The sequence below is a fragment of the Lissotriton helveticus genome, chromosome 10 (assembly GCF_964261635.1).
Source record: "Lissotriton helveticus chromosome 10, aLisHel1.1, whole genome shotgun sequence".
NCBI lineage: Eukaryota > Metazoa > Chordata > Amphibia > Caudata > Salamandridae > Lissotriton > Lissotriton helveticus.
Window position 1 is genome coordinate 748,087,357 of NC_136071.1, and position 25,462 is coordinate 748,112,818.

At 46.4% G+C, this 25,462-nt stretch overlaps 1 protein-coding gene across 2 annotated transcripts in view; it reads right to left on the reverse strand.

Annotated features, from left to right (window-relative positions):
• PITRM1 (pitrilysin metallopeptidase 1) overlaps positions 1-25,462 on the reverse strand; it is a 434,374-nt gene that overhangs the window by 100,663 nt on the left and 308,249 nt on the right. The window lies entirely within an intron of this gene.

Below are 25,462 nucleotides of genomic sequence, written 5' to 3' on the forward strand. Positions count from 1 at the left end.
TGTTAGAGAGGGATGTGAGACCTTCCAGGGGAGGCGGGAGGGTTGCATGTGAATCTATGAAAGACACCAATACTGGATAACTGCTGTTACAGGTAAGTAACGCATTTCTTATCCAGTATTTGGGTGTCTTTCATAGATTCACATGCCTGAATCAGAATAGCTAGCAATCAGATATGCACCTGCGTGATGGAAATGCTCTGTAGTCACAGTAGACAATGCATGTGTCGTCATACAACATGTGGACAGCATAACAGTAACATCACAATAGCAAGGAACGTGCATACCTGGATGGCGGGATGTAGGAAGGCTCACATCACTGAAAGAGATGGCGAAGCACTGCCTGGCCCACTGCCGCATCCTTCTGAAGTTCGATATCCAGGCAGTAATGTCTGGAGAAAGTGTGCGGTGACTTCCAAGTCGCCGCTCTGCAAATGTCCAAGATTGGCACCCCAGCGAACAATGCTGCGGACGTGGACATTGCCCTGGTGGAGTGAGCAGTAACATGTTCAGTTAAAGGCCGTCCGGCCTTGTCGTGGCAGAATGCAATCGCTGAGGATATCCACCTAGAGATGCTTTGCTTCGTGAGAGGCAGGCCCACTCTTGGTCTGCTGTATGCCACAAACAGCTGTGAAGATTTCCTGAGAGCCTTAGTTTTGTCCAGGTAGAATTTTAGGCACCTCTGAAGGTCCAGAGAATGCAGCGCTCTTTCCGCTGCTGTGGACGGATTTGCAAAGAAGGACCTGAGGACAATTGGCTCGTTGAGATGAAAGTCCGAAGGGACTTTAGGTATGAATTTAGGGTTTGGTCTCAGCACTACCCTGTCTTGTCTGAATTGCAGATATGGTTCTTGAATGGACAAAGCTTGCAGCTCGCTAACTCTCCTGGCTGATGTTAGAGCGAGCAAGAGTGCTGTTTTCCAGGAGATGTGTTTGATGGATGCTCGATGAATGGGTTCAAACGGACTTTTCATGAGTTGGTTGAGTACCAGATTCAGTTGCCATGTCGGAGGGACTTTCCGAGGCCTCGGAAAGGATCTGTAGAGTCCCTTCAGGAATTGTTTGACTAGTCTACTGGACCACAGAGAAGGTCCTGTGAAAGTCCTAGTGAATCTAGAGATAGCTGCGAGGTGAACCTTTATGGATGCATGTGCCAGGCCTGACTGTGCTAAATGCAGCAGGTACGGTAGTATTTGTTCAGGGGTGACTGAGAGTGGTCTTAGATCCCGATCCACACACCACATGCAGAACCGTTTCCACTTGAGAGAGTAGGCTTTGTTTGTACTATCCGCTCTCGCTTTCGACAAGATATCCCTGCAGTCCTGCGGGATATTTAGTCCACTGAACTCCCTGTGCTCAGGAGCCAGGCCGACAACTTGAGTGATTGGAGGTTCGGGTGTTGCACCTGACCGTTGGACATTGTTAAGAGGTTCGGGTGCTGCCTCAAACGGATCGGTGACCTGATGGAAAGTCGAAGTAGATCCGAGAACCAGTGTTGTCTCGGCCAGAACGGGGCAATCAGGATTAGGGTACATGGTTCCGCCTTCATCTTCCTGAGGAGCCTCGGGATCATTGGAAACGGAGGAAAGGCGTACGCAAACGCGCTGGACCATCCGATGGAGAATGCATTCCCCAGAGACCCTTGTTGGGGATGCCAGCTTGCGTAGTGCGGACATTTGGCGTTGTCTTTGGTGGCAAACAGGTCGATGTTCGGGACTCCCCATTGAGAGAAGACGTGCTCCAGGGCGTTGTCGCTCAGCTCCCACTCGTGGGAGAGGGATCTTTGCCTGCTCAGGGCATCCGCGATAGTATTGTCTTTTCCGGGGACATAGTCCGCCTTGAGTTGGATCCCGTGTAACACTAGCCAGTTCCAGATTTTCTGCGATTCGCGTGATAGAGAGAGCGAACGCGTTCCCCCCTGTTTGTTGAGGTAGTGCATCGTCGTGGTGTTGTCCGTTTTGACGAGCACTGGGGAGTTCTGGATGCGTGGCAGGAATGCCTGTAGAGCAAGATAGACCGCCCTCAGCTCCAAGAGATTTATGTGGAGCAGTTTTTCCTGAGGGTCCCACTTGCCGCTGATTCGAAGATCTTGTAGAACGGCGCCCCATCCTTCCAAGGAGGCGTCCGTGGTGACCACCAGAGGTGTCGCCGGAAGGAGAAACGGTAATCCTACATTCAGATTTTTTCGATTCCTCCACCAAGCTAGGCTTGTGGACATTTTTGGTGTGATTTGCACAATGTCCTCGAAAGAGCCAGTGCTTTGGGTCCATTGGGTTGCGAGAGCTTCCTGCAATGGGCGCATCCTGAGACGGCAGTGAGGGATAAGGAGGATGCACGAAGACATCATTCCCATGAGGGATGTGTAAGTGCGCACTTTGATGTATGGTTTTGTCGCCACAGCCGTGGCCAGAGATAGTATCTTGTCCGCCCTCTCCTTCGAGGGAAAGGCCTTCACGCACTTCGTGTCCAGGACAGCCCCTAGGAAGGTGATCCTTGTCGTAGGGGTGGTGCAGGATTTTTTGAGATTGATGGTTAATCCTAGCCTCTGAAAAAGATTGGTGCAGGCGCAGGAGGACGCTGCCGCGTCCTCGGCTGAGGGTGCTTTCACCAGCCAGTCGTCTAGGTAAGGGAAGACTTGGTGACCCAATTGCCGCAGATATGCCGCCACCGGAGCTAGGCACTTCGTGAAGATCCGCGGCGCGGACTTGAGGCCAAATGGTAGGACTCTGAACTGATAATGTCGGCCCGCCACCTCGAACCGCAGGAACTTTCTGTGACGCTGGAGGATGGGGACGTGGTAGTAGGCATCCTGGAGATCTAAGGATGTCATGAAATCTCCTTGTTCGAGAGTGCCCAGGATTTCTTGAATCGTCACCATTCTGAACGATTGGCTCCGTAGGAAGGCATTGAGTGCCCGAAGGTCTAGAATGGGCCTCCACTTGTCCTCTTTCTGTTTTACAAGAAAGAAGTGTGAATAAAACCCCTTCCCCTTCTGGGATGCTGGAACTCGTTCGATTGCTCTTTTTTGTAGCATTATAGCGAGTTCTAGGGTAAGGAGCCGTAGATGTTTGTGCGTCCGCCTTTTGGGAGGTGTGTTGGGAGGTCGGGACGTGAACTCGAGAGAGTGTCCGAATCTTATAATTTGGAGAACCCATCGGTCCGTGGTGATGTGTTACCAATTGTCGAGGAAATGGGTCAGCTTTCCTCCAATTTGAAAGGATGTAGAGGGTGGTGGGACTGGCTGGAGTAATCGGTCACTGGCGTCCGCCAGTGCCCCTTTTGGAATTCCTGCCCCTGAAGGTAGATCGTCCGTATGAAGATTGACGGGCTTGTTGTTGTTTATGTTGGTACTGATTTTTGTTGGCAGAGGAATACGAGGACCGGTTCTGGTAGGAACCGCGATAAGAGGACTGACCTCTGGATCGGTTCCCTCGAAAGGACTGGTTCCGGGACTGTAACGTGCCTAGCGCCCTTGCAGTGTCGGTGTCCTTCTTGATAGTTTGCAGTGCCTCGTCGATCTTGTCCCCAAAGAGATGCTGGCCGTCGAAGGGCATGTCCAGCACCTTCAATTGCACTTCCTGGCGGAACGACGTCGCCTTCAGCCATCCTTGACGGCGTAGCACAGCCGCTCCGGCTAGTTGACGGAAGCCAGTCATGGCTGCATCTATCGCGCAGTCAATTATTTCCGCCGCCGAAGATTGACCTTCCGACAGGAGAGCCTTGACCTCCCCCTTTACGGCATCAGGCAGTTCCTTCAGGTATGGGGCTATGTCCTCCCAGAGTTGGCGATTGTAGCGCCCCAACAAGGCAATGGAGTTTGCGATCTTGATGTTCATGGCCGACGTGGACGTGAATCTCTTCCCTATCGTGTCCAGCTTCCTGCCTTCCTTGTCCGGAGGAGCGGACAGTGGGGAGGAAGGGTTGCGGGAGTGTTTCTGGGCCGCCTGCGTGACCACCGAGTCAGGTTTTGGGTGCCCGTTGAGGCAAGCCGCCGCCTTAAGTGGGGCTTTATATTTTTTGTCCAGGCGCGGAACAACCGCAGGCACGGAAGCGGGTGTCAGCATCAATTTCTTGCCCTGTTCCCACAAGAACTCTATGATTGGAATAGATTTGGTTGCCTTTTGTGTCTGCTCTTTGAAGTCATGCAGGAAGCAGTCCGTTTCCGTTGATTCCACTACCATATGGAATCTCTTCGCTGCCCGTTCCACAAGTTTGTGGAAGCCTGCTATGTCCACAGGTGGCGAATCCGCCTGTCGCGGTTCAGGTGAAGCCGGGGATGGCGCTACATACTCGTCATCTCCATATTCGTTATCTCCATCCTGGTCCGAGTGGACCGAGTGGACTTCCTGGACTTCTCCTTCCTCCAATTCTTCCTCCTCCTCGTCGTCGTCCGAGGAGTCCATCACCTGAGGCTGGGTCTCACGGTGGGGTTGGGGTTGAGTTTGAGACCGTTTTGGGGCAGACGCTGGTGTATGGTCTACCGGTGTCTGATGACCACTGTCCGCATCCGGGAATCTTTGCTTGTAGTCTTGCACAAGGAACCGCAGGTCATTGACCAGAGTTGCCGGCAGGCATATCATGGGGGTGACCTCCGTGCGGACACTAGTGTGGATGGAGTGTTCCTGAAAAGTTAGGTCCTCCTGCTCCTCATCTGTGCTTTGGCACTTGACGTTGAGGTCCGAGATGGAGGTAGCTGGACCCAAGTGGTCATCCTCTTCGGACTCCTCACTTTGGAAGATGTCGTGAGGTGGTTGCATCTCCACTTTGCTCGGAGACGTGGTTTCCGGGGTAATTTGCGTTTTTCTAGACTTGCTAGACGCAGCATGCGTTCCTGTCGACGTCGAGTGCGTCGTCGACGGCGGTGGCATGAGGGTCGGCATCTCTACTAGGTCGGATTTTTTCCATGGTTCCGATGCCATCTCCGACGACGAGTCTTCTTTCGTCGTCGACGACGACCCCTTCGTCGACGGTAACTTCGTCGACGTCGACGGTTCCTTCGTCGACGGTTCCTTCGTCGACGGTTCCTTCGTCGACGGTTCCTTCGTCGACGGTTCCTTCGTCGACGGTTCCTTCGTCGACGGTTCCTTCGTCGACGGTCCCTTCGTCGACGGTCCCTTCGTCGACGACGACTGTTCCTTCGTCGACGGTCCCTTCGTCGACGACGACTGTTCCTTCGTCGACGGTCCCTTCGTCGACGGTGTCTTCGTCGACGGTGTCGGCGTCGACGGTGTCGGCGTCGACGGTGTCTTCGTCGACGGTGTCTTCGTCGACGGTGTCTTCGTCGACGGTGTCGTCGTCGACTGCGTGGACGACTGTACCTTGGTCGTCGACGACTTCGATGACGATGTTGTCGTCGTCGGTACCTTCGTCGACGGCGAGCCCGCCGTCGACGGTGTCTTCGTCTGTGAGTTCTTCGACGACGGTGGGCTCGTCAGTGACGATGCCGTCGTCGATGGTGTGGTTCTCGTCGTCGACAGGGTCTTCGTCGTCGACGACGATTGCAGTAATATAATAGAGGAAACAGGTCTACCTGATGATGTTGAGGAAGTAGTCGTCGTCGTCGACGCTGAAGGCGATGACGCTGATGTCGTCGACACAGTGGTTGTGACAGAGGTTGTTTTGTGGGTCTGTCTGGTAGACGATGGAGCAGGTCTTTTGAAGGTGTGATCAGCCTGAACAGACACTGAAGATGACGTAGATCTCGCCTCTGAAGACTTTTTTGTCTTCTTAGGAGGAGTGTCTGAGGGGCCCAGGGAAGATACCCTAGGCCTCTTTTTAGAGACTTCTGAGCTTTTGGAAACACTGCTCTCAGAAGATTCAAGATTGTCTCTAACCTTCAGCCTGTCCAGCCAGATGAGAAGGCGTCCTTCCCTGTCTCTCACAGTCTTTTTAGGGAAAGACCTACAGATCCTGCAGTTGTCCGAGACATGATCTGGGTAAAGGCAGTACAAGCATAACTCATGCTTATCATCCACATGGATCCTCTTCTTCCCACAGGAAGAGCAGGCCCTGAACAGGGCTTTCTTCTGTGACTCCGACATGGAAGAAGTTTGTGGAAAGAAGCCACTTACTGCAAACAGTGTAGTGAAGAATCCTTGAAGGGTTGAGAGCGAGGAATCACTTTTGAAGAAAGTTTAGATGAGTATAAGTAATCTTGAGCAGAGCTCAAGCTGGAGACTCCCTAGCACAACGTGCGGTAGAAAATCTGAGGGACTGGGGCTCCTCCCAGGGAGGTCCTAGAGGGAGGTCGGAGCTGATTGGCTGACTGTAAGAGTTTGGTCCTTTTTACATAAGGACAAGGAAAGGCCACTAAGGGGAGACCCTTGGGCCTATTTTCTCTATGTATGTCTATAGGACATTACTTTTTTATTTACCGGAGGCTCCCGTCTCGACGACGGGGAATGATTCAGGCATGTGAATCTATGAAAGACACCCAAATACTGGATAAAATCTATATATTGTCCACTTGTACTGCAAAATGCAGTGCAGCTTCAAGGAAACAATGGTAGAGGCCCACCAGCATTTTGCTGAGGGAGTTGTCTGCTCGCAGTCCTGTTGAAGTGTCCTGAGCTTATCTGCCTGCCCATGAATGCGTTTCTGTACAACCAATGTACAGTTTGGCATTAGCATCGGCACCACAAGTGCTCTATTATGCCTTAACATGAACTAACTGCAGTATGCATCTTGCAAGTGCTCTGCGCAACCCCTAAGTGACTGTGGAGCATAGCTCCATAGAAAGGCAGAATAACATTCTTCCTGAGTACAGATCTCATTCTGAGTTACATTGTGCAACTACTTCTCCACTCAGTAATACACCAGGACCAAGGAGAATGAATATTTAAAGAACTAACTGGGCAGCCAATGATTTATTGAGCTCATGAGTAGGCACATTTACAGGCGAACCCTTAAGTGGGGAGAGCATTCAAGAGAGGATCACAGCATGTCTGGAAGGCAGGAGTGGATAAGCCAAGCTGATGATATTGTCCCAAAGTTAGATCGGTGTGTGACGCACTGTGGCCATTTACACATACAGAGCAATGAGCCAGGTGGTGTTTTTTGTGATTACATTGGTGTGCTTCCTGCACATCCTAAAGTAGGGCACAGAGAGAGCTGGGTGCAAGCTGAGGGGCGATGAGTTAGTGGTAGACTGCAAGCTTTGACTACGGCTATAGGGTTTGATGCTGGGACTGCCTGGCAGCTTGATTTACAATTACAATTAAAGTAGACTTTATTGCTTGGTTATTGAAAACCGTTGAAATAGGTTACAAATTAATGAAATAACATTATATCCAAAGTTTCATATTTGGGTAAGGGCAATACATTATAAAAAAATGCATAAAAAAGCAGGTCAATTCACACCTTAACGAATAAGCTGGCCAAATCAATAATAAAGCGCAGTAAATTTGGCTCGACTACTTACAATGGCCTTATGCTGTAGACATTAAAAGCTGTTATGAGTAAAGTGCAATGACTAAGATAATCTAAAAGGATAGCCTATAATACTGCAGCAAGGGTGTGTGCTCTGTCTAGACGTCTAATTGCACTGACCACATGGTATCAGCCAGCACCTGTGAAAATAAAATTCAGGAAAAAGTTCATTCAGGGGCCTAGTACCAGGCATGTTAGCAGCCTAATCACCTCCCAGCTCTTCAGCTGCATAATTCGAGGCCTCAACCTTTTTTAAAAAAAAGATGAATAAACTTAACCAAAGCGTAGTTTAGAATGGTATTGGATGGATCAAAGCAGGCCAGCACTGCTTACCTGCAGAACCTTGTGCCCCTGGTAACCCACCTACTTCATAACAGCTCCTACCTGTCCTCAAAAAGGGTGGGGCACAGGCACAGTACATGTACTATGTCCTCTTTTTGCGGGTTACAAAGCCAACACATTGCCTGTTCTCCATCCCTTTTGTAGGCTGGATAATAAGTAGGGATCGGGATTACCCTTATTCTTCATTTAATAAATGTAAATGTAAATGTAGTTGAGCTTATATAGCGCACAGCTACCCGCAGTGGGTTTCCCGGCGCTTGCTTAGGGAACCCTTCCTGGAGTCCCACCCTGTTCAATCTGTATATGGCTCCATTGGCAGCTGTTGTTCAGTCATACGGCATAGATCTAGTATCTTATGCCGATGACACGCAGCTGCTCATCTCCCTGTCACAATCACCCAAGTTAGCAGCGGCCAATTTTAAAACCTGCATGCAGGAGCTCGCTGGCTGGATGGATCAACACTGCCTGAAGCTCAATGGGGCTAAAACGGAGGTGTTAGTGATAGGGGGAGATGGGGCGAGCTGGACTCAGGAATGGTGGCCGCCTTGCCTTGGCTCTCTGCCCATCCCGTGCAGTGAGGCTAAGAACTTGGGGGTCTGGGTTGACCCTAAACTCTCTTTTGAGAGTCATGTTGACAAACTGGTGGGGAAATGCTTTGGGGTTATGAAGACCCTAAACCGTACTCTGGACCTACTGCCACTTGAGGCCAGACGTACTATGACCCAAGCGTTGGTCACTTCTCGTGTTGACTACGCGAATGTGCTGCTATTAGGAACTACAGAGAAGAACCTGAGAAGACTGCAAGTGCTGCAAAATACGGCGGCCCGTTTAGTCCTCAGACTCCCCAAAAGAACAGCATCCAAGCCTACTTTGGCTGCCCTTCACTGGCTTCCTATAAAGAAAAGAATCCTCTTTAAAGCCCTACTCTTTTGTTATAGGATAACTTCTGCAAAAGCTCCAGAGTATTTGAAGGACTTGGCCATCCCCTATCTGCCCCAAAGAGCACTTCGCTCTATGGGTATGGGTCTCCTTACAGTTCCTCGTGTAAGAAGGGCCAGGATGGGAGGCCGCTCTTTTCGGGTGTTGGCAGCCACCCAATGGAACAGCCTGCCAGCTGTGATCAGACTAGCCAAAACGGAAATTATGTTCCGGAAACTTTTAAAAACACATTTGTTTGCCCTCTAGGGATGGTTGTTTCTGCCCTCTTGACTCTCGCTCCACAGCGCGGGGATACGCCGGGATGGCGTCACCAGGCGCTTTATAAACCCCTTTAATAAATATTCCCCTGTGAGATAGCAGGGTATCCACAATGTGAAAGTCAGGCATCCCGCCGCGAGGGGCCGTTGTGGAGATTAAGCAAGCTATTGCCCAGAGTCGCAGAGTGTGAACCCGTGAGTCGAGGAGGCACCGGGGCGAGAATTATCGAGTCCGTGGAATTTTTAGCCCCGCCGAGGCGAGGAATTGAACCCTGGTTCAGGACCGATCTCAGCTTCCGGGTCTGCTGCCTCTAACCCCTGAGCCACACTTCTCCACATAAATAATAAACTGTGGCTTTGACCAGTCGGTGTAAAGTTAGTTTAGTTAGAACTGTGGGTTCAGATGTTTATAGGTGTGCAAAATCATCCAGCCATGTTTACGTAGAGAGAGACAGACCCTGTCCTCTATTAGTGAAAACTGATTTTGTGCTAATTTTGCCACACTGTTGAATTCCTAATGGCTGATGGTTAAGTCCCAAATGTTTGTTAAACCAATCGTGCTCAGAGCTTAAGACAAAAAGCACATGCCTGCTGTCCTTTGCATTGTTTCTTATTCAGTTCATAAATGGCAGCCCAGAGTGCCTTCTTTTGCAGCTCTACGTTTGTGACAGCTTATCGCAAATAATGCTTTCCGTGCCAATGCCTGCCTGCGTATGCCGAATTTCAATCTTATTTGAGCTGGTGATGTAGGAGAGGGAAGCTGAAAAATGGTTCTATAAATCTTCAGCCTTCTGTTGAGTCGCACTGTCCTGCCCTGTCCCATAGACTGCGGTCAGGAGAATCTTTGCTTGGGCCACCTGAAGGATAGGTGTCAGCCTAGGTCCTTCCAGCTTTGTGTATACAGATCTGAGAGCGAATGATAGTGCAATGCTTTTCTTCTTTGCTTCATTCATCTGGTTCCTGTACCTACCACAGTCGTTAAAATGGACTCCAAGGTACTTGAAGCATATGCTTGCCCCTAGTTTCTCCTGCTATAGAGACCACGTCAGCTTTTGAGTTCTAGCAGATCGGGCCACAAGAAACTTAGTTTTCTTCTTATTGATCAACAGGCCGTTCACAATTGAAAAAGCAGAAGAGGCATCCACAAGGCTTTGCAAGCCTACCTTGGTTTTGCTGATAAGAACCGGATTGTCTGTGTACAGTAGGTTTGAAAGATGAAAAACCCCAATTTGGGCAAATTAAAGTTAACAGAGTTTAGAGCTGGGGTCAGGTCAGATACAAACAGGTTGAATAATGTAGGTGTAAAGACAGCACATCAACAACATATTTAGCATAATTTTCAATCAAAGCTACCAAGTGATCATTACTACGTATCCAGTTGGCGTCCCCCCATGAAGATAGGAGCAGCTATCGAACCATGCAATAAGCGGGGATGCAGTTCTGCTGCAATATGGTTGAGAAGAGCGGAGCTAATTGGGTGGCCCAGAATATTTGGATCTTCCTTATAAATAGCTGGGGGAATACCTCCTGGGCCTGGTTCCCTTTCTCAGAAGCCTTTGGCAATTTGTTTCTAGACTAGAGCATTTATGATAAAACACCAGGGAGTAACCGGACACCAGGCAGCTTGATGACATCACAGCACCGCACCTCTTCTATAAACACTACAAATGTCATCAGTGTCACCTTCCACACTCCCGAGTGTGCTGTTTGTTATAATCTAGTACATTGGGAAGCTTCCAAATTAAAACTTGACAGGCCCTCTCTGTTTCATGTTCGCGCAGTAGCTAAAAAGATGGAGGACAGGGAGCCGATCACTTTAGCAAGCTCTGTCATCCGATGTTGGTAATTAGTACATTTACGAGAATGGTCATAAGGGGAAGGAAATCCTACAAAAAGTACCAATTGCATTTTTACTTCCAATAAACTTGTATTGCAACACTTGTAAGCGCTGGTCTCTGGACACATTCAGGACAGGAACAGAAATTACTTCAGTCACCTTTTAAAAAAAATATATCCACTATTTTTGTTTTTTTATATGTGTTATTTTATAAAATTGATGTATTGCATATTGTCTAATGGATATGAACTTCAGGAATATATTAATTCCTTTTTAACTAAACAATTATTAAAGTGATAAAAAATGTTCATGTAATGTCTTTTTTCTGTTCTCTCATACCAAATCACTTGTGTAATCTGAGATTGATTGCCTAGGAGTTATTTTCCTCATACAGTAGTTACTTCTGTCAGCTTTGCATCCTCCCCAGTGTTCTTAACTGTACAGAGGTTCACTTCTTTCTGAACGCAATGTAAACTTACCAGACTCAAGTGCCCTTTCAACCTGGTGCCTACTGTTCTTTATGAATTAGCACATATGTAATGCAAATAAAAAAATTAAAGATATATATATATATATATATATATATCCCCGTCAACCTTTCATAAAAAAGGATAACACCATGTAAAGATGCGCAAAATGTTTATTGGACGCTTTTCGCCTGCCCTGCAGCCTTGTACACCAGTATTGGTGAACACGGCTGCAGGGCGGTCGAAACGTGTCCAATGGTGGCCGGCAAATAAACATATTTGTGCATATTTACATTGCGTTGTCATCCTTTTTTATGAAAGATTAACGGAGATAGGTAAACTGACCTTTCTTGTGTGGTATGGCAAGACGATGCACCCTTTGGTTTGGAGCAGCGGCGGTGCAACACAAAGGACTTTGGCTGAATGAATATATATATATATATATATATATATATATATATATATATATATATATATATATATATATATATATATATATATATATATATATATATATATATATATATATATATATATATATATATATATATATATATATATATATATATATATATATATATATATATATATATATATATATATATATATATATATATATATATATATATATATATGTATGAGGTACGTGGCGCTCCCGAAGCTATAACCAGCAAAGCAATGACAGCCGATCAGCAAATCAGGAACAGCGAGACCCAAGGATGGTGCAAATGTTCTTTTATTTAAATATTAGCCCAGCACCAGTCCGCCATGACGCGTTTCGGCTAGAGATAGCCTTGATCACATGACAAACGTCACGAGGGCTGATCACCCATTTTAAAGTGCAAAATGCCATCACATGGAATGGAAACAAAAGAAATACTATCAGTGTTTCCATGTTTTTACAATTATTACATTACGGCATGAATGCCAGTATTGCACACAGTTTCAAACAGTTGGTCATAGATTGTGGTTAATACAAACAATTATCATCGACCAAACAGTACCATGTTACAGGAATAGATATCTATTTACAAGAGTACGCATGGCAACGGCTACAACAAACTTTTAAAATGATATAAAAGTTAAAAGCCGAATAAATAGTTATATACAAATAAAATATAATATATAACCATTAAAATTCCAAAACTTTGTACAAAATACGCTCTAATTGTAAAGTTCCGTTATCATGAACTCCTAATAATGTACAGTAATGCCCAAGTGGGCTGTAAATGTCAAGACCAGTTGTAGGTACTGTACATGTGCAAAATCGCTGTTAGTGCAAAACATTGTGATGGCATTAAAGTGCTCCAAAAATTGTGAAATTGATATAAATTCAAACAAAAATTTAAATGGTCATGGAGATTTTCAGGGACATGTTGAACAATTAATTTAAAATTCATACGTCACAGTTTATAAACAGGTTCAAGCTTCATTACAAAATTCAAGATAAGGATAATAGTAGAGATGCAGTAAGCAAGCAAAGCAGCATACGGTTAAACAATTATTCAGAGATAAGTGTGGCAGTCCTCCCCAGTATTAAGACCTTGCGGTGCCTTGGTGTCAAGTAGTATTATATAGCGAGTCTCCAATGTACGTAAAAGGGACTCCCTATCACCGCCTCTCCTTTGGGGAGGAACACAATCTATCACAAAGTACTTTAATAGGGATGCATCCTTTCCATGTTTACTTTCAAAATGCCTGGCTACAGGATATGTCACATCTGCGTGGGTGATAGCTCGCAGATGCTGTAGAATTTGTTTGTGCACTTGTGGTCGAGTGCTACCTACATATCTCAACCCGCACGGGCATTCCAGAACATAAACTACAAACTCAGATTTGCAGTTTCATTTCTGTTAGATTTTGATTGGAAAAGGTGAAAGAGGGGTAGAAACCTCCGTTTTACTAATGCCGTGTTTACATGCTTTGCAAATTGAGCATCTCAAAAATCCTTTGCTCCCACTGAGCCATGAACCTGAAGTTACCTCAGGGCCTCAGGGCTACTAGAAACATAATATATATATATTACGAAATAAGGCAAAAGTAGACCCATATTCGTTGCAGTGATGATTTATTCGGCAATCATCATGTTGTATATATCTCAAAGAGCACCAATGTACAACAGTGTCAAAGAAAAGTATCCCTTTTGAGTTCGGATAGAATTAGTCCTAACACTTTTCTACGAAATATTAATAATAGATGGGATTAAGTACCTCCTGTCGGATATTATAAGAATATTACAAGTCACCAAAGGAGTCTAGAGCAGAGTTCCATTATAAGGCTATGAAACTCGATGGTGACTTGCAATATCCTTATAATGTACGGCAGGGGATACTTTGTTCCTTTTATTACAAGGTCACACCATTTCTCTTTTAACAAACCACTTAGATCCTTGGCGCGTTATCTTTTCAAAAGAAATAGATAAGAAGCTTCCAAGCATGAAAATAGAATTTTTAGAGCAAAGTTGAACACACCAACAAGCAGTTGGATATCTATTGCAAAAAGAAAAATAGAATCAGTTTCAAACAAGTCATATAAAAAAAAAACCGCTGTGGCTACGAATGTGTAGAAATATGCTAAGACTGTATATTCACCATAATTTCCTACAGCATGCAAAAAGTAACACGTAGCGATGATCATCCCCTTTTTGCTGTTCACCCAGAAAAGAAAAGCTGAAGAGAAAACCAGGTCTGTGTTCCTCTTTAAACAGTGGCTGCACTCATACACTGAAATAACATAGTACATTTAAGTAGGTAACTAGAGATGCCACAAGTCACCTCTAATAAAGAAATTAGAGACTGGCTTATCTACAGGGATTGCAGTCTTTGCCACTAGATAAACTGATATCTTATTAGAGATTTCTCAAAGTTCTTAAGGGGGCAAATATGCTTCAGGTCTATTTGCATACCCACGCACAGGCTCCTCCTACGAACTCTTGCTGTATCTGGACTTTGAGAGGGAGATCAAGCAGCCTAGTGAAGAGTCAAATAGTTCCCAATAAACACCTACTCACTGTATGCAACCCGCCATGTAAGTTTGAAACTGCAAGTGTCCCTCAATGTACTGACTGCAAAACACCAAAGCATTAAATTGTCACTTGTTTTCTGGTGGATACTCTTACCACACATTCCTCACCATCTGTATATCCCCAGGCACCAGAAGGAATCTGGAAATCTCAAAAAAACTGTGTGCCAGCAGATGCCGCAGTGCGACTGTGCAAAGACTCGGTTCTGCTCTGGAAGCGACGAGCGGAGCCGCATGCATGCACCACCAAAGAGTGGTCATGTCAATTTTTTCAGAAGCCTTTCCACCCGCTCAGATGTGAATGAATGAATGAAATCTGATTTGTATCGCGCTACTAAGCCCAATGGGCGTCAAGGCGCCTAACCAAAAAGAAGCTAGCTGGAGCAAATATACTCTCTTACTGGTAGGGCTTGATAAAGCACCAAGTTTTGAGCGCCTTTTTAAAGAGGGACAGAGACGGTTGGGCCTTAATCTCCAGAGGGAGGGCATTCCACAACCGAGGGGCAGTGATGGAAAAAGCTCTGCTGCCCCATCTGACCTTTCTTGCGCGGGGAACTATAAGCAGATTCATCTCCGAAGATCTAAGGGTCCTACTAGGAGCATAGCGAATTAACAGAGAGCCCAAAGGGTCCAGAGGGCCAGCTAAAAGAGCTCTGTAGGCCAGACAAAGGATCTTAAATGAGATCCTCTGTTGAATGGGAAGCCAGTGCAGGCTCTTCCTGGCCATTGTAGCAGAGGATGCATTAGGTAGAGCCAAAACAAATCTCGCAGCCGCGTTCTGCACGACCTGAAGGCGCTGGATAAGGCCCTTGTTGGAATCTGCATAAAGTGCATTACAGTAGTCCAACCTAGAGCCCACTAATGCAACGGCCGTCTGCTTACGTGCTTGGGGAGAGAGATAGTGCAGAATTCTTTTAAGGATCTTAATGATCCCCCAGCAAGTGGCCACCGTTCTGTTGACCTGAAGAGTCATGGACAGCGATGAGTCAAATATAACGCCGAGAATTCTGGCCGATTGGGAAGGAGAGGGGCAGGTTCCCAAAGATGTAGGCCACCACTCCTTAGACCAAATGTCCTGGTCTTTGCCAAAGACCAGGATCTCTGTTTTATCGCCGTTCAACTTTAGGGAGTTTTGGACCATCCACTCCGCGACTGTCTGCATACAAGTCCTAAAGTTGACAGCGGATGTAGTAACAGAGTGGGCCAGGGACACCATAATTTGAGTGTCCTCGGCGTATGACACAACCTCCATCCCCTGCGATTTTACTAACCTAGCAAGGGGGGCCACATAGATGTTAAAAAGGGTCGGACTCAAGGCCGACCCCTGTGGCACCCCATATTGCACGGATTTGGCAGGGGAGAGGAACTCTCCGAGCATGACTCTCTGCTCTCTTAGATGTAAAACAGAGTGCAGAAGGCTCAAGGCTGACCCCGCAATCCCTGCCTCCCTCAGACGAGATATTAAAGTAGAGGGAGACAGGGTATCAAACGCTGCTGTGAGGTCAAGTAAGACCAACACAGTGGTTTGGCCCAGATCTACCTTCAGGCGGATGTTATTGACCACCATAGTAAGTGCGGATTCAGTGCTATGGAACTTTCTGAATCCGTGCTGGGAGTTGTCTAGGTACCCCGAGGAATCCCAAAAAAAAGATGGATAAAAATTCAGATGAGATTCGAGGATTTTTGCAGGGGCCGGTAACAGAGAGATAGGTCTAAAGTTTTTAAGCTGTTCGGGGTCCAGGGTGGGCTTTTTTAAAAGGGGCTTCACTATTGCTTTTTTCCAAACCGAAGGGAAGGTACCCTGAGCCATGGCACCATTCATCACTTCAAGAAGAGGCGGCAAAAGGGTATTCCTACATTCCTTCAGAATCTTCAGTGGACAAGGGTCCGCAGGGGAAGCCGACTTTGTCCTGTCTAACAGGCGATCAAGCCCATCAAGGGAGAGCGGGGGAAAATGAGTAAGGGTCTTGGTGGGGTCTCTCGACCAAGACTCTAAGTTAGCTAGACTTAGGGAGGAAAGATCCCCCAAAGTGTTCCTCTGAGTTTCCAGGGCGAGATATATATCCTCGATTTTTTTATGGAAGAACTCTGAGATATTATTGCACAACTCCTGTGATCCCACGACTGGATCAGGCACTTGGAGGGAACACAGAGAGATGTGGAGCCCATCAGCAAACTAGAAGAACTAGCATGCAGATTTCCAAACCGTGGCCTTGGTAGATGGAAAGCAACCATTTCATAGAACTAGGAGGTGGAATGGTTGTGAGGAACAGATAGATTGTCTACCAGAAAGAGAATTACTGAATACAAATCACTTATTTTTCTGATTGATACTTCTAACCCCAGGTTTCTCTCCTTGTGAACATATGGATTTAAGAAAAGCATCAACATAAGTGATAAAGGTTGGCTGATCGGGCAGGCATAGAAAGGTCAATAGAGATGAAAGAGAACCCTTAACTCTCACCGTTGCAGGGCCTTGCTGGGCTAAGAAGAAACAAAACTACAATACGTCATGCACCCACCTGCAAATACTGTATGTCACAGGAGGATTATCTATCAAAATTCTCCAAGCGTCCCATGTAAACAGTTTTGGTGGAGGGATGCTTGGCTGCCAGAAAAAACACCTACTACTTTGGGAGGAAGATTGAGTGCCATCAACTGTCGCTGTTCAAATTCCACGCATGAAGACGTAGGTTGTGCAGGCTTGGATGCAGGACCCGGCCCTGTCGCTTCAACAGGAGGACATGTGCTTATGGCTAGAAATCTGGGACCCACACTCTCCTCGTTCAGGATGATGCCACTAGGATGACTTAGACCCGGTATTCCTTGATCTTTTAAAAAAAAATCTGGGTTCAGGCAGAAAGGCATACTGTAGCCCTGAGCCACAGCTCAGAAGACATCTCCAAGGTAGAACTGCCTTGGAAACCCCAAAGCTCAAAACCTTGAACACTGTGCATTCTTTGAGGTGGCAAACAGATTGAGCCTGGGTTTTCCCCCATTGTTGGAAGATGTCCAATGCCACCTCCGAGTCTAACTGGCATTCATGATCTACTAGCCAAGATCGGCTGAGTTTGTCTGCCTGGGAGTTTAAAGATCCTTTCAGGTCCTGGGCAACCAGGGAAATGCCCTGAGCATTCAGCCATGTCCAATCTCTTGTGCCCAGGAGTAAAAAGCATGTTTCCAATGGCAAAGGGTCCAATTCACATAATCAGGCTGTTTTCAATCAGGCAAATGCGTTTTCCAATGTACAAAATGGAAAATTAGAAAATTAGATTCAGTAACCTCTAATCGAATCGCAATGTGAATTTGTGGTTCGGTATTTGGAAGGGGCGCAATTTGGGCATTCCTTCCAAATACCAAATCAATGTAGGTATTTCTGCTTTGTGACCAAATTCCGGTTGCAAAACAATACTTTACCACCATTTTAAAAGTGGCACTTTAAGGACTTTACCACCAATCTGCAAATGGGAAGGAGTCCACAGGGGACCACACTTCATTGAGAATGTTGAAAAACACTATTATTGTTATTAGTATTTTTTGAAGCGCGGGCAGTGGTCCTAAGGACCACTGCCTACTCTTGAAAAATCAATACACCTAACAAGAAGTTCAGGGGAAGGATCAACTAAAATTATGCAATCCAGCGCATTAATTTTGGGTATTCAAACAGTGGAAAATAAGCAACCATAGATCATTAAAAAGAAAAGATAAAGAAGCCCTTCAATTGAGAATCAATATTTTCATGTAAAAAAATTATTATTTATTATACATAGTACAAAAGGAATTTTCTAAAAACAATTACGCTCAAGATACAATGCTAGTGTACAAAAAAAAACATATCAAAACCAAACAAGTGGCAAACATAAAACGTTACATGTTACAGTGAAGGAACAACAAACATAAATACTGTGTCCTTATTTAATTAGGCCACAAAAAAGCGTTGACGGCGTTTCGACCGCTGTATTAATATGCGGTCATCTTCAGGACTCACAATTTTACTTGAGAGTTAGGTATCTTCGTAAAACATATGGACCAATCATTCAATGATCATCATCAACCAGGAGTTTCTACAAAAAAATATTTTAATGATGGATTGGGAACACTCTGTAACCTGGATTTAAAATGGTTTCTGTCCGTGATATCACAAGTTCACCAATTTGTACGCCCAATCAATCGGCCGCTCCAGTTACAAAACCCGCAAGAATTCGCGCAGGATGGGGGTTCAGCCCACTACGTTAAAAAATGATACTTCAAAGATTAATTTTTTCCTTTTGAAACGCTTCCTGTTTTGCCCCAAGGAAAATGGGTTGCGTTTTCATGAAAAAAAAAGGTTGCTTTATTAAAAAGCAATCACAGACATGGTTGTCTGCTGACCCAAGCAGGCCACCATCCCTGTGATGGCTGCGATTCCTAATGGGTTGCAAATTATGACCAACCTCATCGTTATTTATGAGGTGGGTCGATTTGAGACGTACTAGGAATTTGCTATAAGAGAATAAAGGTACTTCATAAATTAGGAATACCGATTTCCTAATTGGAATTCAGAGAAAATCACAATTAGGAAATCTGTGTTTCTGATGTTTGCACATCTGGCCCATAGGGCCACAGAACCCAAGCCAACCTGTGTTACAGTACCACATGACTGTCTCCTGCATGTTAGAAAATCTACCCTTCCCACCCAGATGATCAGAAGGATGTCTTAAGGGCCAACAAGTTGATGTGGAGATGGGTCTCTGCCGGAAGCCAGAGTTTTTGGATCTACACCACACCCACATGAATTCCTCCCACATGATGCATCTCTCACAACCTTAGTTCTGGGGTGGGGGTAAGAAGAGGGCTCTTCTGCCAGACCAATGGTGATCGAGAAGCCGCCACAGCAGATCCTTCGCAGTCACCTCCAACAACTAAATGGAATTCAAGAGGTTCCCTTGGTGATGGGCCCACTGAGACTACAGCTCCAACTGCAAAGCACACGTGCCATCTGATGTGGTCCATAAGAAGGATGTACAAGGCCAAGAACCCTTAGATACGCTCATTGAGACCGGGGGCAAAGGTGAAACGTCAGGATCATAGCCCAAATCTCATGGACTTGAAGCGGAGGGAAGACCTGAGTGAGCACCATATCCAGGATGGCCCTGATAAATAAGAAATCGTCTAGGTATGGAAAGGATGGTATTCCCAGCCTTCGCAGATGAGCTACATCGACCACCATCACCACTGCGAACACCCAAGGCGCACTAGTTAGGTCAAAGGAGAGTACCTGAACATAAATGTAAGGTGTAACTGTCTTTTACAAATTGGAGTACTCATTAGTCGGAGGTGATTCTTCTCCACCTGGGGAGGTGAAAGGTGATGGGGCTTTACATTGGTCAACTGCGTGCTGCAGAGGGTGACCTAAAGTGTCTTTGTGGCTAATGCAGGAGGTGGGCTGTGGGTTGGGTAGATCAATGCTCCTGGGAACTGGCAGCCTGTTCCTCTGCCTATACCTCAAAAGGATTGAGAGGCTGAGTGAACCCAAAGGAGTGTGCAGTGGCTTAGCAGTCCTTTAACCTTTTAAGGGCAGAGTCAACCTGGTCTCTGAAAACACGGGTCCCTCAAAGAGCACGTCCATTTGTGACTGCTGGACGTCACCCGAGAATCAAGTGGAGTGGATCCATGCATGGTTCCTAAGCCTCCATTTGTTTCGACTCGGTCTAGCAGGGATGATTGGGAAAGATTTAAATGGCAGATGGAGGCCTAAACTACCAGGCTTTTGTGGTGGAGGATGGAGGAGGCGGAAAGCAGGGTCCTCTGAGGTCAGCCTGTGCTGCCTTGCAATCTGCAAATTGACTGGAGGGCAAGATCCAGGCTTAGCCCAGGTGTCTGTAAGTGCCTCATTAAAGGGAAGCAGAGGTTCTTGGTTAGTTCCTGGATGGATAACTTCTTTGAGAACATTAGTCTTCACTTCAGTAGTGAATAATGTACAGTACAGTACTTCGGCTAATCTCCTTAGCACTACTGTGAAGGAGGCAGAAACCTCTGTGGCCACAGTAGATAATGGTGATTGTAAGACAGTGCCCAGGGGTGTGTATTCTACATATCTAGGAATAGGTTTTCATCATGGCAAACATTACTGGTGTCATTATCAGCTATTTATGGAATCATAATCGGCTGTTCATGGAAGCGATGCAGAAGCATTTCAGGGTCAGAAATAGAGTATTCTTCGTGTCAATGCACGTTGATTGGTGACATTTGGGGCGCTCTTCTAAGAAAGGGCAATCACCTCCAATGTCGGTGCAGACGTCGATGACTGGGGTTGCGACGTGGGCTGTGGCATAATTATAGGTGTCAACATTGAGCATAGAGTAAGAATTGACCTAAGGGCAAGGCCTAGTGGCACAGTTGGCATCAGGGATGGATCTACTGGTGGAAGATCTATTGTAGGTCACCTTGGATCTGTAGGGCCCAAAGGGGCTGCAGGGGAATCTGGTCAAGTATAGAAAATGCAGTCCATGGTCTCCCTGAAGTCTTTTATTTGGGCTTGGACTTATGTTTCTTCGACTTTTTGCATTAACCTGAAGACTGATTTTGACGGTGATTGGACACTAGATCAGTCTCAGGAGGGGGACCACATTAGAGCCTTTGACTTAGACTAAGACCTGTCCTTTCTACACGTCTGTTGATGCTCTGCGACATACAACTTGTCTATGTGTTTGCAGATGGCCTTAAGATTCATCTTGGCACACAACAACAAGCTATGTTCGGAGCCCAGACACAGACCTCAACAGTGTCCATCTGTAGGAAAGTAGGGTCTGCTTCTTATGGTTACCCCCACTTTTTGCTGGATGGAATGCTGTTTTTGACTAGTCTGACTGAAATCCTGCTAATCAGGACCCAAGTCTATATGCTTTCTGCCTAAACTGTTATGCTATGTACTTGGGTACACCCAAGATTTAATACAGGGGTACCCTTGCCAGTCCCTAATATATGGTACCCAGGGCATTGGTAGCCCAGAGGTTTTCCATGAGCTGCAGCATGTATTGTGCCACCCATTAGAGACCATTCAAAATGGACCTACAGGCCTGCCATTGCAGCCTGTGTAAAGCGGTGCATGCACCACTTACTTAAGATATAGGTTTACTATATCTAAGGGTCACTGCACTTAAAACCTATAAGTCATCCCTCTAGCAGACCTTTACAATCCTGAGGGCAGGGTGCTTGGTTTTAAGTGAGAGAGTGCCCCTGTAGGAGCAGGACACCCTTGCAGCCTACGGAGTTCATTCTACCGAGTTGCCAGTGAAGCAGCCATATACTAATATAGAGGGGCATTACGTAACCACGCGATGGGCATCTCAAAAACTGCTGCAACAACCCCTATTGTGTTTGGTGTTAAACATGTTGGAATCATACCTCCCACACCGGTAACCGGTGTAGGAGGTATGATTCCACCCACCGAGACAGCCCTCCGTTAGGCTATGATCGCTGTTCCCGGTACCAGCCTTCTAGTCCCGACAGCACGAAATGGCTGCTGCCGACCAGACACACATTTCTACCCTCCTGCTGCTGAGCCACGCTCGAACAGGGGAAGGTAGAACAATAGCATCCTGTCACAGGGAGGTTTGACCACCTCCCAGACAGGATTTAGTGTATTAGGGTTGGGTGGGTGCGCTTGCCAGCGCCTGAAAAACTGCAGGAGGGGCACATTTGGTGTCCCTGTGCATAGTCCAGTTCAACCCAGTCCTGGGAGCCGTTGGCTCCCCCTCTGGCGCGAAACTGGACAAAGGACATGGGAGTAACCTCCCCTCTTTCCAGACCCTCCTCTGGGAGGGTGCCCTTAATTTTCCCAACCCTTTCCTTAGGGTACTTAAGGGCTTACCTGGGTCTAGGTCCCAAGATATGTTGTGGACAAAATTCAGAACTGAAACCACTGCACCTCGACCATCTGGGCACTCTTGACTTAGTTTGGGACTGCCCTAGTCTCCCTCTCAGTCTGCTGCCTCATATGTGCCCGTGCACCACACAGGATCCGTTTAGGGCCTGTGGAGCATCAAAGACACCTGAAGATAATCTCTCTTGGAGGGAAGGAGTCACTCCACTGCATTTGCAGGCACCGCAACACTGCTGACCGGTCTGCTGATCCAGAGCTCCTACAGACTCCGAAGGGTTCAACAACAAAGGAGGTGGGTTTCTACGTCCCTCGAGGCCCGAGCTGCCCTCTCACCCAGTTTGAGGTCAGAATCCCTCATGGGTGCTGCAATACCAGAACCCCTGTGCACCGCATACTTTTGCAAGTGCAAATGCTTGTTGGCAATTCTGCCGCAAGAGCACTGGGCTCCAACCTATGGCAACTTCTCCTGAAAAGATCTTCAACCACATCGCACCATGTGCTCCGTGGCCGGTTTTGTAAAGCTGCCCATGGTCCTCCTGCGAATCCAGTGTCTTCGACCCGTGGGTCCTGTGGAGGGTCAACTAAGTCTTCTTTGGGCGCCCCAGATTGCTCTGGGCTTGCCCTGACGTCTCGGCTTGTGGCAAGTCTCCTGGACCTTGCAGGTCCTCTTCCTGCACCTTTTTGACTTCCAGCATGGGTTGATTTTGTCAAGGCTTGTTGGTGCTCCGTCGAACACGGACCACAAGCACACGGCATCCTTTGTGGGACAGCTCGTATCAGGCTCCTGGTTGTCCTCAGTCACTTGGTCCCCACAGCTGCAAAGTCAAGGTCATAAACATCAATCCTGAGGCACCCAACATCGGTGGACATTCGTCTACTGAGCCCATGGTCACTCCAGCGACCCAGACTCTGTCCCCTCTGCTTTCAGGTACTCTTCACCAAGAATCCACGTTGGGATTCGTACTGACACTTTCTCCTCTTCCAGCAGGGGCACTTTCCTGAAGTCCTCCATTTGGTTTGACAGTGGTTTCCAATGTCACTTTGCACCTGCCTTCCCTGGGATATGTAACTTGGGTACCATGGTATTCATGGGTGGGGTAGCTCTCAAACCTTCCGTCTTACACGGGGTGTCTACAGGGTCCACTGGGAAGGGTCCTTAATCTTTAAAAATCTGAATCGAACCACGACTTGCACATAGACTTGTACGGTGCACGCGGCCGTGTATTCAAAATTGCACATGCTCTCTGTGGGGTCCATATCTACTCTCCTTGGGTGGTTTCTGGTGGTCCCAACAATTCTTCATTCTCTCCACATTGTCCTGACTCAAGTTGTGGTTCTTAAACCACTTTTTTAGTATATTAGTTGGTCCCCCCCTGGGGCCCGCTGCGTATTAGTGCTATTTACTGTGATGTCTTTGCAATAGTATTGTGTGTGATCAATGAGAAAGCTATGGTACTCTGGTATGAAGCAAGCAAATGGGCTAACTGCACTCTTATTTAGGGGAAAGTATATGGCATTTGCAAAATATACGTGGAGCTCCTAGGAAAGGATTGGTTACCATCCACAATCCTACACTGCCCTCCCGAAGATGAGCAAAAATAAGTCTATCTACAAATCCGAGCACTCCAATAATCATTTATACAATACTATGTAGTTTATAGTCCACTTTAATCCACATTCAGGCCCATGAAGTATAGTCCAAATCTTCACATTGATTTTTTGATGTTAACACAGTTGTATCCGAAAGGAAGGCAGTCCAAAACAATTGTTCAAAACGTCGAGCAGTTGGAAAATCAATTCAGAAAACAGCAAGCCAGCATGTGTTTCATCGATATGCCGTAAACACTTGAACTTCTTCAGGGCTGTTCTGGCGGTATGTGGATAACCATCAACCCAGTAAATGTGAAATCTATAGGGCAGAATAGTGCCAGAGTCAAGTAGAGCCAAAGTTACACAAATCAGAATAAGAATCCATGTCTCACAGCAGAGTACTCCTCGTGTCCATATCGCGTGAGCAGACGAGATATGGGCACGAGCAGCCCTGAAGAATCCCTCAACTCAGAGAGTTGAGTGATTTTAAGGCCATCCTTCATGCTGAAAAGATTTTACTCCCCCTACCCACCATGCGCTTGGACTCCCTGCCAGAAGGGACCGAGGCAATGGTACCATTAATTTGCATCCCTGAATAGGAAGCTTGTATAACCAGGTTTTCAAGGAGAGGGTGGGAGAACAAGAAGGCCGGATCACCAGCTGCAGAAAGATAGCGGTGAGCCACTAGGCAACCGACTGCCAGCGATGTGGAACGATTCTCTTAAGCTGCCAACACTGGACCCAACAGGGCATCACTGAAAGGGAGAAGCGGCTCCATTGAGGCTGTAGAAGGGAAAAGAACCTCTGTGAAGACATTTGCTTTAGCTTTAGTAGTGGGTATTTTAAGTTCCAATTAGATTATGCCAATAATTTGTATGCAGGAGTTCCACAGTAATTGATACAGAAATTGTAGACGGTTCAGAATACAGCTGCTCATCTGGTACTCCATCTACCTAGAAGAGCGCCAATGTCAACCCATTTAAAATGCTTACATTGTTTACCGGTCAGAGAAAGGATTATGTTCAAAACCCCGACTCTGAAGCGCAAGGCCCTCCACCAGTGCAACACTGAATTCCTGTCCTCTAAGGTTACATTTTAGTATCCCCTTCGAACTCTATAGTCATCTTCTGGACACCTTTCCAAAGTTCCTGGGGTTAAGCAAGCAAATACAGGTGGCAGATCCTTCTCCCTCCTGGGCCCACAAGCTTGGAATAACTTGTCGACCAACTTACGTCAAGTAGGAATGAACGTTCCTTTGAAAAACCGCATCTTGTCTTTTTTCTTGGTTTCGCTACTTCGTGCCGGACGATAATGGAGAACGGGAGCGATGAGAACATTAACAATGTTGTCGACCATCCTTTGACCATGCCATAAACAGTATGGTTCCTTAATGGCTTTTGGGTACATACAAAAGCATAAGGAGCATAACTGTCATGGTCAGACACCAAACACCACAAGCTGATGGAATGAGGGTCTGTGATGAAGTAATTAATAACAGTAATTTTATTTCTCTTGGGTGATTAATTAAAATCATTCCATGCAATAATTTATACAATTGTGGATAACATTTATGAACGCTTACGATTAATATCTCTTTAAAAAAACATTACTAGCTTTCTAAAAATCAATATAGAGCATTTGTCCCTCAGAATCCCTGCAGGGTTTGAACCCAGACTTATTTCGGGGGGACGTCACTTTGATACTGCATTAGTATCAATTTA